This window comes from Pipra filicauda, unplaced genomic scaffold, assembly GCF_003945595.2.
Source record: "Pipra filicauda isolate LSUMZ 115617 unplaced genomic scaffold, ASM394559v2 scaffold262_size1072369_pilon, whole genome shotgun sequence".
NCBI lineage: Eukaryota > Metazoa > Chordata > Aves > Passeriformes > Pipridae > Pipra > Pipra filicauda.
In genome coordinates, this window is record NW_024104379.1 from 296,791 (window position 1) to 310,959 (window position 14,169).

General features: G+C 43.9%; 1 protein-coding gene across 1 annotated transcript in view; it reads right to left on the bottom strand.

The window, feature by feature from the left end:
• The window catches only part of NCF4 (neutrophil cytosolic factor 4), an 81,146-nt gene that overhangs the window by 65,692 nt on the left and 1,285 nt on the right, over positions 1-14,169 (bottom strand). Inside the window, exon 2 of the mRNA XM_039382274.1 lies at positions 13,964-14,068. The gene's annotated coding sequence lies outside the window, so the exon portion shown is untranslated. The remainder of the gene's footprint in view (positions 1-13,963; positions 14,069-14,169) is intronic.

Genomic DNA, 14,169 nt, shown 5'->3' on the forward strand with positions numbered 1-14,169 from the left:
TCCCATAACTTCAAATAAACACTTTAAACGCACCAATAAGATGAAGATTGGTGAATTCTGTTTTATTAAATGAATGCAAAAGCTGGAGGATCTCATTAAGGGAATGCTTGCAGTGGTGATTTGTGATTTATGGGGAAGCTGCTTTTGAGAGGTTAGTGAAGAAAAATGCATCCCATGCAGGGAAAGATATATTGCCTGAGAGAGAAAATGTATGATCCAATTAGCTAGCAGTAGGGATTCACCCACTGCCCCTTTCCCTCTTCCACAGGCCATAACTACAATTGGAAAAGAAGTGATGTCTAAAGCATGTTGTCCAACTTGCTTTTTACAGGACTATTTCAAGCACTAATGTAGAGACACAGTTTAATGTCCTTCAAAAGGGTGTGTTTGACAATAACCATCCACCCCTTTCGATGCATTTTAAAAGCACAGTATATTGTCCTTCCTGTCTAATGTGCTATATAATACAAGCATGATGCAGGTGGTGCTTGTTGCTGTTTTCCTAGCTTATTTGTGACCTTGATTGTAGAGGCCAGTAGTGAAGAGTAGGAAGAGAACACGAGAGCCAGACATGGGAAGGCTGTGGAAAATAGTTTTGTGTCTGTGTGAAGAAGTTCAGGGTGGTGAATAGGTGAGCTGGGCGAGCAGGATGAGTAAGAGTCTGAAGCCATTATTAAGTTTCTCTTACTGTATTTACAAACTGTTGTGGTCACATCTGTAGGGTGAGAATGTGTGTTTGCTGCCTACAGCCTTAGCGTCAGTCTGAATTACGAGTGCTGTGGAGAACAGTGGGAGGAAGACGGAAAGCCTGTCTGCTGACCAGGAAGCTTGTTGTCTTCTTACAGCTCCCCTGCTTTGTCCAGCTGTGCAGTGCTGCAGGTGCTCAGCATGAGTGTTACAACACAGAAAAGACCCAACTCAACCAGAACTGAAATTTCAAAAGAAGGAGGAGGAAACAAACAGACCTTTAGCTGTTTTTAATAGATATGTAGTCTTTTTTCCTTCTTGCTTATTTGATTAGGCAAAATCATTTCTTTCTTCCTTGGAGCCTCTCATTCTTACCTTTCCTTTGGTCCTCATGGTTTTGCTCAGAATCCCTGTTATACTTGTGCCCTGCTTCACTTAGCTTGATACATTACCAGATGATTTTTTTTTTTATCCTTCTAATTTCTGCATTATCTATTCCCGAGGCTGCAAGACATTTCTTCTTAGAGAGATTAATAGAAGAAAGAAAACAAAAGTGGAATTTTTAGTCAAATTGTCTTGGAAGAAAGAACCTTAAGAAGCTGTCTGACATTCTGAAATTTTACTGGAAATTCATTTGTGTAAAGTTGTCATATTAAAGATGCTTTAATGGGTTTGTTTTGTCTTGCCAGACTACTGTGCAGTGAAATGCAGGATGTAAAATTCCAGAAAGATCAGGTTTTATTGTGGGAGTAATAGGAGTTTCAAAGCTGATCCTACTGTGATAAGATCTGTTCAGTGTTAACAATGGAGTGGTCACTGCTGTTCATAATAAAGCATTAAATATACTGAAATGGGGCTGTCAAAACAGTTTCTTTTAGAGATTTGTTCATTTTAGAGACTTAAAACTTAAGAAAGGACATCTTTTAGAAGACTGATCTGATAAATGACACCATTTGGACCAGGGTTATTTCTGATATAACTTCAGTGACTTAAAGGGCTGGATTTAGTCTTTTATGCCAATTGACTCCCCTGGGTAAGCTTCATTTCTTTACCCACTATACATCTTGGATCAATCTGACCTGATAGCAAAAGACACATGATGTTGTTGAAAATGAAATACTGCCTTGGGGCAGAAGGATAAACTGTGTGGCCTCCTGAGGTCCTCCCAGAAATACTTTCTATAATTCTATTAGATTAAATGGGGAAAGAAGTAGCATGGAAAGCACAAAACAGGCTAAGTCATAAACTAGCAATTAAATTGGGAGCCGGGCTGGGCTGCAGCAGAAAACGTACAATCTATCCCAATTAAGAACTGTAGCTCAAGAGAAACTAGGAGCCTGACGCAGGTGCTGACAGCAGGGAAAACACTGCATTTCTGTTCTGGAAGCAGCAACTGCTTTCTACTGGTTACTGTTCTACTGTGTAAGCAACTGCTTACACAGATCTGTGGGGGTCCCTACCCCGCTCAAGGCTGTGCTCTGCTTTTAATAATTACTGTATCTATGATGTTCAGGTGGCAACTGCTTCTAGTCGTGATCTCATCTGCCTGTGCAAAGCCAGCAGCGTGATGGCAGGTTATCTGCTAGTAGCAGGAAGACATTCCTATTATTGAGACCTGCATGATGGGACCCTTCTGTCCCCATGCATTCTCAGTCCTTTCCCATCTTGTACCTGCTCCTTGATGGAGAATATCCGGATTCTCCTTGATGGAGAATATCCGCCTCTGTTTGTTCTTAGCAAGTAATTTTTCCATCTTGCAGATGGTACTCCTTGGAAGCTGGGGCCGAGGGACTTCTAGGACCTTCTGCAGTGGAGATGGAGTCTGAGTAGGAGCTCTTCAGGGGCCATGTTAGCCCCTGCAACATCTCTCTTGGCCTAAGGGCACATCATCTCTCTGCTTCTTGCGTCCTATTTCCTTCTCCTGCTGTCATCTTGCCTTGAGAACAATGTCTTCTGTGCCAGTTGCCCTTGGCTCTATTGACCCGGAACAACAACGCTTGGGGGAGGGAGAAAGAAGAGAGCTACTCAGTCTCCAGGCTTTTCAGGGCTCTTTAGCTGTTGTGACTCCCTGTCGATGTCACCTGAGAGATGGGGATGTTGCTCAGACTAGAGTGTAATTTCCTGGCAGGAGACCACCAGCTGAGTCCTGGCAGCCTCATCTTGGCTCTTCAGAGCTTGCTGCAGTGTAACTTTCACAGACACTGGCAGTTCTCATTCTGAATTGGGAGTTTTGGTGGGGGTTTTGGATGGTTGGGTTTTTTTTTTTACTGCTTGGGGGTCTTCCTCTCATTCTTCTGCCATGACTTCACATATTTCCTCCCCTAGAGCTGTTTGTCAAGAGAAGCCTGGAATTGCTCTCTTTCCTGGTCTCTGAGATTGAATTGGCAATGTTTAAAAGGGAAATGTAACAGACCCTACATGTCAAGTTGGGGTCAGGGAAGGGGTCAGTTTGATGAGTTTCCCTCCAGCCAGATATGCATCAACTGGAGAAATGTGGAGCCTGTAATCTTTCTGCACAAGTACTGGAAAAATAGACAATAAGAGGACTTCCAGTTAAGGACTGTGAGCAAAAGGGTATAAAGGCAGAAGTGATCCACTTCTGTGTCCCAAACAGGGGAAATGCAGGAGCAGTAGGGGAAAAGGAACATGTAGAAAATATGTAGGTCTATATTCGTTCATGAAGAGCACAAAGGATTTGCCGAGGCAGAGTGGAAGCATGGGATTTAGGGATGGGAAGACCTAAGGCTTTTCACGGCTCGTAGAATGATACATGGAATAAAGTGGGAGGAAAAGTAGTTTTTGCATGAGCCATTGAGGCAAAATGGGGATACAGGGTAGAGCTGAATGACCTTGCAGGTGGTAAGTATAAATAACTGAAGATTTTCAGGATCAAGATCTCGGGGCCAGGGTCAGTCTGGGGGATTCAGAGCCATGATGAGATAGGTCAGTGGTAGCCATCAGTTTAGATTCAAGATATGAGACCTGTGTTAGAACAAGGCAGAAAGAGTTAAAGTCTGTGTGACAGGATTGACACTGGCAATAGCAAGAATCCAGAATGATAAACCTAGGAGTAGTGTGGGGAGATAAGAGCAAGCTGTGATGCTGTGAGCAGCAGTGGCTGGAGACAGCACATCCAGATGAGACCAGAAAAAATAAACTAGGTAAGCTAAGGGCACCGTCAGACTATCAGGGTGGAAGAGTGTGAAGAGATGTTGGAAATTCATTTTGAGTACAGTTCTTCAGAAAGGATTTCTGAGTGGAGGGAAATAAATGTCTACAATTGTTACCTAAACATCTTCATAAACATATTTAAAACACAAATTAATTCCTGCACTATCTCTATTTTCTTTTGCCAGAAAGTGTCATGATTTTTCTGCTTAAACTCTTTATTTTTGGACGGTGGGGGGAACAACACATGCACTTATACCTAACTGTGGCTGCAGCATCCTGAATACATTATGTTCATCTATTCAGGGAATGAAAAGAGAACCTGCACCTCATCTGACCAAGCAGAAGTGCCCACTACAAATTGAGCACTGGCATCTCACAACAGAAACTTCATGATCAGTTCATACAGCAGAAAACCTCCCAAGAATATCAATATTTAACCTCAAAAAAAAAAATAGAAAACATGCAATGTGTGTGAGGTCAGTGGAAGGCAGGTAGAAATTACTCTGTTCATGAGTAAAATTACCTACAATAAAAAATGCCTTCCACTCTGCATGGAAAGAATCTCTTTTCTGTGTCAGATTCCCTTCTCTGCTTTTTGACTCCTGTGAAGCCTTGCTTTCTCGTAGTCTAACAGTTGTGTGTGGCCACTGCGTGTGATATCTATGACTTTGTTTCTGTTATATTGGGTGGCTTCAGTTTGAGGCCCACAAAACTGGTTTTGAAATTCAGGTTGTAGCTGAAGCATCAGGCATAAAATCAGCTTGTATGCACAACAGAAGAGAATATCTAGGAAAGATGTCTTACAGGGTTAAGATAATGCTTTTCAGTGCTGTTGTCAGCAGAGAGAGGCTGCAATGAATGTGAAAATGTTAGATGAGGAAGGAAGGCTGGTGGGTTTGGAAAAGAGTAACAAACGAGTATAGGTTTTTTGTAACAGGTAAATGCAGAAGAAAGGATGTTGCAAGTCTCTGGATGCAGATGTCTGGGGAGGCAGTGGAGGAGGTAAAGTAGCATTCTTGAACAATGTCATGAAACTGGGGAAGGGCAGGAGGACATTTCTGGTATGAGCAAAAGCAGAGTAATATAGACCCTGTCGTCTAGTTTTTGCACCTATTAAAGTAGGGGGAGGCACTGTCTGTGCCTCTTGCCTTTTTCCTCCTGTCTCAGCACATGGAGGTCTTACCTTACAACTATATGTTCCCACAATTCTGCTACACCTCCCATGATAACAGCCCTCCCCGTGACCTTAAGACTACTTAGATCCTCCCATGTGCTTTTTTTTCTGGGGTTACGCTGTGGTCAGAAAAATAACCACTGGTCCTTCCATCCACTACCACCCTCTCCTACCCCTCTCCTCTCCATCTGGTATTAGGGAAGACCTTGTGCCTGATTCAGCTGGCTAGTTCTGGCACAAAGCTGGACTGGTACGGGAGCGAGAGCTGTGCCCATGTCAGATGTTTGTCTCTGCGCGGGTGAGGGGCATCCAAGGCAGGCACCCTTTCCTCCTTTTATCAGACTGCGCTCATTTATTATACCATCTGTTTTCCCAGTGCCTGAGATGATGCTGGGGATATGTGACTTGGGGCACTCAGGCAGAAACTGGCCTGCACAAGGCCGGCCATGTGTTTGCCTCCTAGCAATGCAGCGGTCAGCAGCAAATTCTTTGCTGCCGCCTCCTCTCAGTATGGGAGAGAACAAGTGTGGGCCTGGGTGTGTAGGAGACACAAAGAGATGAAATACAGCGGGGAGAGAAGGGGAGAGAGACATGGGGGTACATGTGTGTCAGCTGGAGAGAACTGTGGGAAGGAGGGACAGACAGACAGATGGGCAGAGGTGGGGAGAAGGAAAGAAGAATGGATTGAAGGGAGGGAAAAACACAAGGAACTGTGCAGGAGGAGACAAAGAAATGGACTGACTGGGGGACAGGAAGAGAAAGGCTGTGAAGGAATGAAAGATTTGGCAGATTTGGCAGAAAGGCAGTTTTGGCAGGGTTGTGATGTGGAGATAGATGGATTGTCTGTGCGAGAGAGATTTGTGCCAGCCAGGTACTGCAGTCATAGGTAAGTGGATAACTACAGAGCTAGAGATAAATTTTTTGTGTGTGTGTCTGTACGGGTGTGCATGTGTTTATACAGGACTGAGTAAGGGTGAGCTTATTGAATGACAGTGAGGAAGAGGAGCCTTAAGGAAAGAGGAGAGATGAAGCAGAGGAAGAAAAAACAAGGTTAGAGATGAACCCTTGGAGTGCATTGGGCAGAGGGGAGGAAGGGGATTTGTATGAGAAGAAGGGAGACTGAAAGCACTTATATGTTTGGGGCTGAAGTTTTCTTATTGGAACCTGACAGAGGACACAGGGCAGAGATCAGAGCACATTCCCTGCTACTAAACAGAAGCATTCTTATGCATGCAGGGCTCACTGCCAGTGCACAGAGAGACCCAGTGGACCCAGGAATGTAAATGCCACTATGCTAGTGCAGACTGTTTCCTGCCTGCTGAACTGCAATGTGTACCTGAGCATTTGCAACCTGTGGACTGTCTATTTCAAGCGTACTTGCTTGACTACTAGAAGCTGTTAAAGGTGGCAGCTCAGGCATTAATTTATCCTCTTTTCCCCCTCCTCTTGCCCTTTCCTCACAGTGGAAAAGGAGAGATGAAAAAGTAGTGCCCAAATTGACAGGCACCTTCTTGATTCTTCTACCTTATGTCACAGATAACACCTTGCTTTCCTGCCTGACTTGACCTCTCCCCCTTCCCTTCAACCCTTTCTGTTCTATTCTTTCCTCTACCTTTTTCATCTCTTTCTTTCTCTCTTCCTTTAACTTTCTATAATTTTAAATTTTTACTCTTCCCTGTATCTCCATCCCCCTTTCTCTATTGTGTTCCAGACTAGGAGCCCTGTTCCTTTTTCTGCTCCTTTTTCTCTCTCCCTGATTCCTCCATCTCCTTCTGTCTGTGCCTGTCTGCCTGCTTTCTCTCACTCACTGTCTGTCTCTCTTGAACTGGGTTGTGAATTCTGTTGGCATCGGAGCGGGACAAACTGTAAAACCAAGGTTCCCGGAGGGCCAGGTTGTGATCATTTTATTTTTACAATGTCCTTGGATGTGTAAAGGTGTTTGTTTGAGGGGGAGGAGCAGTGCATGAGCTCCATGTGGGAGAAGAGAGAGGAGTGCAGGCCAGAACGAATGAAGCTTATAACCAATATAGGTCAGTTGCAGAGAAGAGTCCCAATGGTCTGTGAAATAGAGAAGTGCTTTGTCGCTTCAGACTGGCTTGTGGAAAGATGGCAAATGAATAGTTTTATCTAACAGACACAAGCAGCCTGGAAAAGTGTCCTCTCAAAGAATGCAGTAGTTATGAGCATGGGAGGAGGACCAGCTCTTCACAGGTCACTGCTTATCTTCCAGCCACCTCCATAACCCAGGAGGGAATAACCACCCTTCTCCTGCTCTGAGCTGTCTTCTCCTGTGCATGTTCCTCTGTCCCTGATATGGAGTGGGGAGCATGGCCAAGATACATTTCTCTGTGCCCCCGACAGACTCGCTTACTGTGCCAAAGTGGACAACAACAGAGCAAACAAATTAGAGAAACACAAAGGAGAACCCTAACTCCACACCCTTGGAGGATGGACTGGAGTGCTTGGTCAGCCTCTGCTGAGGTCGGTGCTGCCAAGGAGACCCACTTAGCCAGCATCATCAAGGGCCTGAACTTGGTCTGATGGAGCTGTGTGAGCCAAGTGCACTGCTGGGAGTTGTTTTGCTCTGCAGTAGACTCCTCACTTCCCATGATTTGCCACCGTATGAGTAACCTCTGCTTTCAGATCTTTCCCAGAAATTTTCAAAAGTGGTCAGTAGCTGCAGTGAATGACTGAAAGTGTCAAATACTGATGAACCCACCTATTGCCTTGGGATTTAATTTCTGTTAAGAAATTTGTTGGTTTATGAGGCCAAAGTTAATCTGTTAAAATTACATTAAAATATCAAAACAGAAATTCACGTTTTCAGAGGTATTTGGAGCCCCTACATCTCTCTGAATTCGATGTGAGATGCTGACTGCTCAGCACAACTGAAAATCAGGCCAGTTCTTCGATGTCTAAACGTGGAGTTAGAAACCTAAATAGACGTATGTGTTGTGCTTGCTTTTTTAAAATAGACCTTTATTCCCAAGGCGGAGAATACCACCTTTTCTATCGAATTTCTATCCATGGAATACTCTTCCGTGCATCACCATAATGCTTCAGTCTAGCATTTGACTGGCTTAATCTGATGTGTTTAACCTACTTCCTCGATAGGAATTCACATGGGGGATCCTAAGCCATTACAATGGTAATGTGAAACCAAATCCTAGGAATTCATACAATAGCTCTGAGGACACAATATATCAGCTGACTTTCTCTGAAACAGTGTTTTAGGTACATACACATCTCACAGGATGCCACTCTGACCATGTGGGACTACAGAAATAAACTCTTCTCACATTAAAATTGGTAGCCTGTTACTAACATCAGTGCAATATGGTAATTCTGAATTTTTCTAGGAAAATTCTTAAAAGCTGAACTCCTGAATAGGTGTTGGGATATGGGCTGCTCTTGATTTGTCCCTCTGAAAATTCGGAGTGACAAAATAACCTATCCTAGGGACTAACCATTTCTCTTGTTTTTCTTAGGATGTTCCTTCAAGAATCTCTTTTGACTCTGATTTATTACTGAGCATCAGAGAAGTTAAAAGTTCAATATTCCTCTCCCTGATATCCTAAACTATCTGACAGAAGAAGAGCTAGGGATGTCCTAAAGGAGAGGAAAAGTCTGCATAGCTGTCTTGCTGAAGGGTTCCCTGTGTCAGTACCACCAGACCTAGGAGAGCAAGTCTGCCCCCATGAAGGAAGCCCAGTGATACCTCTGTAGCTGCAGAGGACTAGATGGCAAAAGCTCATATTTGGGCTGGGCTGTGGCTTTAAATGATGATACTGAATAGATGAGGCTGCACAGGATCCTTTGGACTGTCCCCGTCTGTGCCCTTTACACTGAAAGAAAGATTGATATCACAGAATATCGATCAGTGTCAACACGAACCATCCTCACTGTAGGCCTCACCTTTGCCTCAGCATTTATCATTGTGCTGATGCTTCCAGGAAGATTCTGAAAACCTTCAGTTCAGAAAAAAATAAGGCCTTTCTCTTTTTTGCCTCATTCTTTGCAATTCTTTAGTTACTGATATGTTTGCATGAAAATAGGGTTTTTTTCTTCTTTAAGAACTAAATCACAGCCAATGCACATTTCCTCACTGGTGTTTCATAAACCTATTTGTCATGAAACTATGACTTTTTTTAACTTGAGGATTCTGAAGTTGACTAGAAGAGACCATCACTTCCATAATAGACAAATCAAGAGTGAGAGTCTAATCTACTTAGAGTCAGTGGATGGATGGACAAAGGCTTTACTGGGGGCAACACAGTTATTTGTCCCCATATTTCAGGCACAGTGGGCAGTGAGAGCCATTGCCTCTCTGATGCATTCTGGAGACCTTTCCCTGTGGCATAACCTTTTCACCAACTTTTTGTTTCAAGGTTGGATTTATATGGATGCCAGCGGGAACTGTCTGTGCCTTGTTTTGGACATGAATGGGAAGAAAAAAAGAGGATTTCCATGGAAGATCTGGGAATACAGCACAGGAAAAGCAATGGCTGTATGCTTGTGAATAAGTGGGTCTCAAGCTGGATTTCTGTGGTGTATGGTTTATGCAGGGGTAAGGGTGTGTAGAGGCACGTATTTATTTATACACAAGATGGTTCATCATGAAGGTAGCTTGGGATTATAAATCAAGTGTAGAAAAACGTGCTCTGGAGAGGATAAGTGTGAGGGACAGCATCCGAGTGGGGGATAGTGCCTTTAGTTTAGCATAGTTATGCCAATACGTAGGGATGGACATGCTGGTGTGAGGGGGAATGTTCTCACAACTTTTCTCTGCTAGTCTTATTCAGTAAGTTTGTATATATATGTATGCATATATCCTTACTGTGGGTACTTTACCAAATACTAAAATTCCAGCTAGAGTGACTTGTTAGTAGCCTGCCCTCTGTTAGAGCTAATGGGTTGCAGGCATTGATTTTTTTTTCTGTTTCTATTGATTAGGAGGCTGCTGTACATACAAACCTTAGCACAGCATGGAAAGAGAAAGGGAGGCAAAATAGTTCACATCCCAGCAACTCATCATGGCGGAAAATTCATCCTGGGAATCTCTGTCTTCTCCAACCCACAGGGTTCATGAGATGATACTTTTTTTTTTCCCAACCATCTTCAAATAGCAAACATTTCAAAGGTTACCATTCAATGGAAGAAAAGGTTGCATGAGAAAAAGAAGTCTCACATGGGAAGCACAGGAGTTCTAGCTTCAAAACTCAAAATGAAACAGTTCTCTTGGGTATTCATGGGTACCCAACTCATTCATAACAGCACCCAGATCCCACTAAAATCAGCTCGAACACTTTCACTTGGGTGAGCTTTGTGATTATGTTCTGAATTTTTCTGTGCCTCAGTGCCTCTGCGAACTAATGAACGTGTTACTTTGTAAGAGGGTTGTGAGAGGCTAACTGAACTGTTTGCACAACATTTAGCTTGGAAGAGGATATAGGTCAGAAACTGAGGGATTTATGTATGGCAGCATTATAACCTCATATTTGGTGCCTACCAGAATTCCACTCCTGTCTATCACGAGTTTTTTGTGCACTCTCAGGGCAGTACCCACACCAGTTTTGCATGGAAATATGCTCATTTTAACTGTTAGATCTCTGTATCCCATATGTCAATTTCTTTCTTACTTTCTATAAGAAAGCGTTACACTAGAGATAACTTTGCTGTAGGATTGAATATTTGACGTTTAAACTGTCTTTTAAGTTGATCTTCAAGTTATATGAACCTGAAGATAAGAAAAGAGGACCGGTGAGGCTTTTTCCGTGTGTATTCATCTCCCTATCTCTATCTCATCTCAATTTCTAGCTCCTTCACTTGTGATTCTTTGGCAAAAACCCACAAATCTTCCTCTCGTAGCTTGCTAGTTTGTTAAATTGGTCTGAGAAAACCACCAGCGTGAAGATACGATGCGAATAACGTTTCTTAAGTGCTTTGGGACCCTCAGCTTTGGATATCAGTGATGACTGCTCTGATTGCCCCCTCTGCTTGTCTAACCATACAGATATGTGACATTTTTCTTTCTTCATGAACTATCGTACATTTTAGTTCTCTTTCTGCACCTTATCTCACTTTTATCTTCTCTGCCCCGTTGGCTTCCAGTTCTATGATCATCACCCTAACCCCAATTTGTTTTTCCTAACATCTCCTCTGCTGGTGCATCTGCCTATTAACACCTCTGCTCTGCCTGCAAATACAGCTGCATCAACTCCATCTCTTTTACATCTCATTACAGCAGCTCCTTCTGAGCTGGCCTCCCCAGGATGAAGATTCCTAGATACCAATTTTTATACTCTATTGCTGTCTGATTTTATCCTACGTGCCAAAGAGCTCCACTGCAGCACTCAATCCACAAACACTCTATTCAGTCTCATTACCATCCCATGGAGTTCCTTCTGACTTTGTGCCCTTCATCTTGCTTCCTGTATCTTTCTCATGCCCCTTTTTTTCCTACAGCACTGCCCCTTCTCTCCACAAATAGCAGCACTCTTGGTTTGCCATTGGAAGCAGACTTCCTGTGGCTCCCTGTCTCATCAGCTTCTCATTTCAAGTAATTTAAAATGTAATTTAAAATCTCTCTATTTCCTCCAGACTATTAATTTCTCTCTCCTTACTCTTCTATAGATGTCATTCCGTGTTGTGCTATTCAGGAAGATGTGACTTGTAAAAATCTGCCACAGTGTTTTTATTCTGTGTTCTTGTTTTGTGTTATCATTTTTAATGATTCTTTGTAGGAAAGATGAAATCTCAGCACAGCATCTATCCACAGCACAAGCAGTCACACAGGACAGTCTGGCATTTGCATTGCCTTTGTTCCATTCTTCTCCTGTGGCATTTAGAACTGTAGAGGGATTATTGTGAATGGTCTAAGAGTGTATAAGTAGGGTAGCAGGAAGAGAATTATTTCTGGAAATGGGGAAGTGTGAGGCAGGAAGCCGTATTTGGTTCTGATCCTGAGATGTGCTGAGTTCTCATAGGTCTCACTTCTCTTAGCCAGACATTAAAGAAATTGTCACCCTGCAAACCTGGCCTTCTTACACTAGCAATTTCTTTTGGGAGAACATGCCCCTCTCTTGTTGCTGCAATACACATTTTTGAGAGTACAGAGTAACTGAGGAGCCCACCTTCCTTGGAGGTATGAGCTCCACAGATTTCCAGAGTGGTTTTCCTATCCACACATGCAATGTTTGTGCCTGATGGATTTGAGTGCCAGAATAACCAGATGAAGTTTTTTGCTCTTCAGAGTTTTTCAGGCTCCTGGCCCAGATTTTCTACCTTCCTTTGAAGAATGAGAACATTTGAATACTGGACAGAGTTGGAGAGGAATGACCACCAACACAAAAAGAAAATGCTCAGAGTCCCAAGAACTACTTATTCTTCCCTTATGTGTTCCCTCTTCAAGGCACCTTCCTTCTTCCAGTGAAACTAGAAGGGAAGGTCCTTGAGTGATCTTCTCTAGCTTTCCCAGAGAGACCCTCACAGAGCCTCCTCTTCAACACAGGCCATCCCTGTATAGCCCTAATCTCCCACCATCTTGGAGGTGTTCTCTGCATCTCTCCGCCTCTCCGATTCCTTTGCACCAAGTATAACAGTTCAGAGAGCCTGTCCACAAGCTACCATCCTCCACACTCTTGCAGGGTACTGAAGATGCTTTGGAGCCACCTCCCCCCTTGTTTATCCCCAGCTTTTTGGCAGCTCTGTGAGTGCAGAAAGAGGCCCTGCAGGCTCCTATGGCAGAGGGCAAGGCTAGGATTCCCTCAGGCTAGGTCAGGGTTTGTTCATCCCCAAAAAATATCTCAGTGGCCTCAGTCTGCAATGTCTCCTACTACCCCTCCCTTCTGCCTTCCCCAGAGCCTTTCCTTCCTGCTGGTGGTGATCTGCATATGGCTGATGCCAGACACCATGAGTGCTTGCTGATAAACACCTCTACCTTGTTCTCAGCTCTGAGGGCAGCCTGGATTGTACCCTCCAAATAGGGGAAATGATCAAGGGTCTGTAGGGCAGCCAGGGGCCCCTTGGCTGCTTGCTACAGAGCCCTTCATTTCCAATGGTCCCTGGGGCAGATTGTCCTGAAAGGATAGTCTCAGTCAGCACACAGAGAGGGAGAAGGGAGAAGAGATAAATGGAGTTATGAAATTGCGGCATGGCTGAAGCCCTCCAACTGGTTCAACTTCCCAGCACCCACTTCCCTCAGCCCTGCTCCCCCGCACAGAACAGCAGTGAACCTAAAGCAGCTCTTCTGGTCTCCTTTTCACTGAACAATGAGCCTGATCAGAGAGAAACAAAATCGGTAGCATCAAGAATTAGATTATTTCTTTTCTTTATGATTGTTGCATTAATGAGCAGCTACATGTATAGAACCAGGAGGTGACTAATGTAATTAACCTGGTGTAATGATACTGCTAAGGAAGAGAGAGAGGATTATACCATACTTAGATGTCAGTATTGCACAGTTTTGTGTATGTTCTTGGTACTATCAGGTTGTGTCTGACACAGGAAACTTAAGCAGTGATAGATTTCAGGCTGCATCCATTCAGCTCGTACATCTTTATGTGTAAAACAAGGATGTGAAAGGTGGATTGCTTTCTGGGAGTTGTGGGGGTGGAGGTATTCAGTTTTGGTGGTTCCTTGCCGTAACAAAATGATAGTAATTACCATAAAACGTCCTTTCTCATGAAGAATCTTCCCAAAATGTCCGCTTCTTGGAGCAGGCATTGGGATTTCACAGAAAGCTATAAAGACAAAGTCAGAACGCACACACTGGGTCCATATAACACTGGTCAGGAGGAGGCAGAGGGACAGAAAACGAGCAACACCAAGACATATGCAACTTGCAGCAAACCCGAGAAGAGTGAAGAGGAAGCACTTAAAAATCATAACAACAGCAATAAGAGCAGAAATACATGCTTGTTTTTAAATTACCCTTCCACGTTACATTTCACCCATCTCCTGGGGAGAGAAACGGTTGACTGAAGTTCTGTGCGGGTCTAACTGCGGTGTGCGGGTCGCACTCGCGGCTCCAGGCACCTACGGCGGGGATGCGAAGGCGGCTGAGCCGGGGGACGGCGGTGGGGGGCTAAAAGGCGGAAAGCGAGGGAGAGCCCCAGCGTCGCCATCCCCTGAGCTCC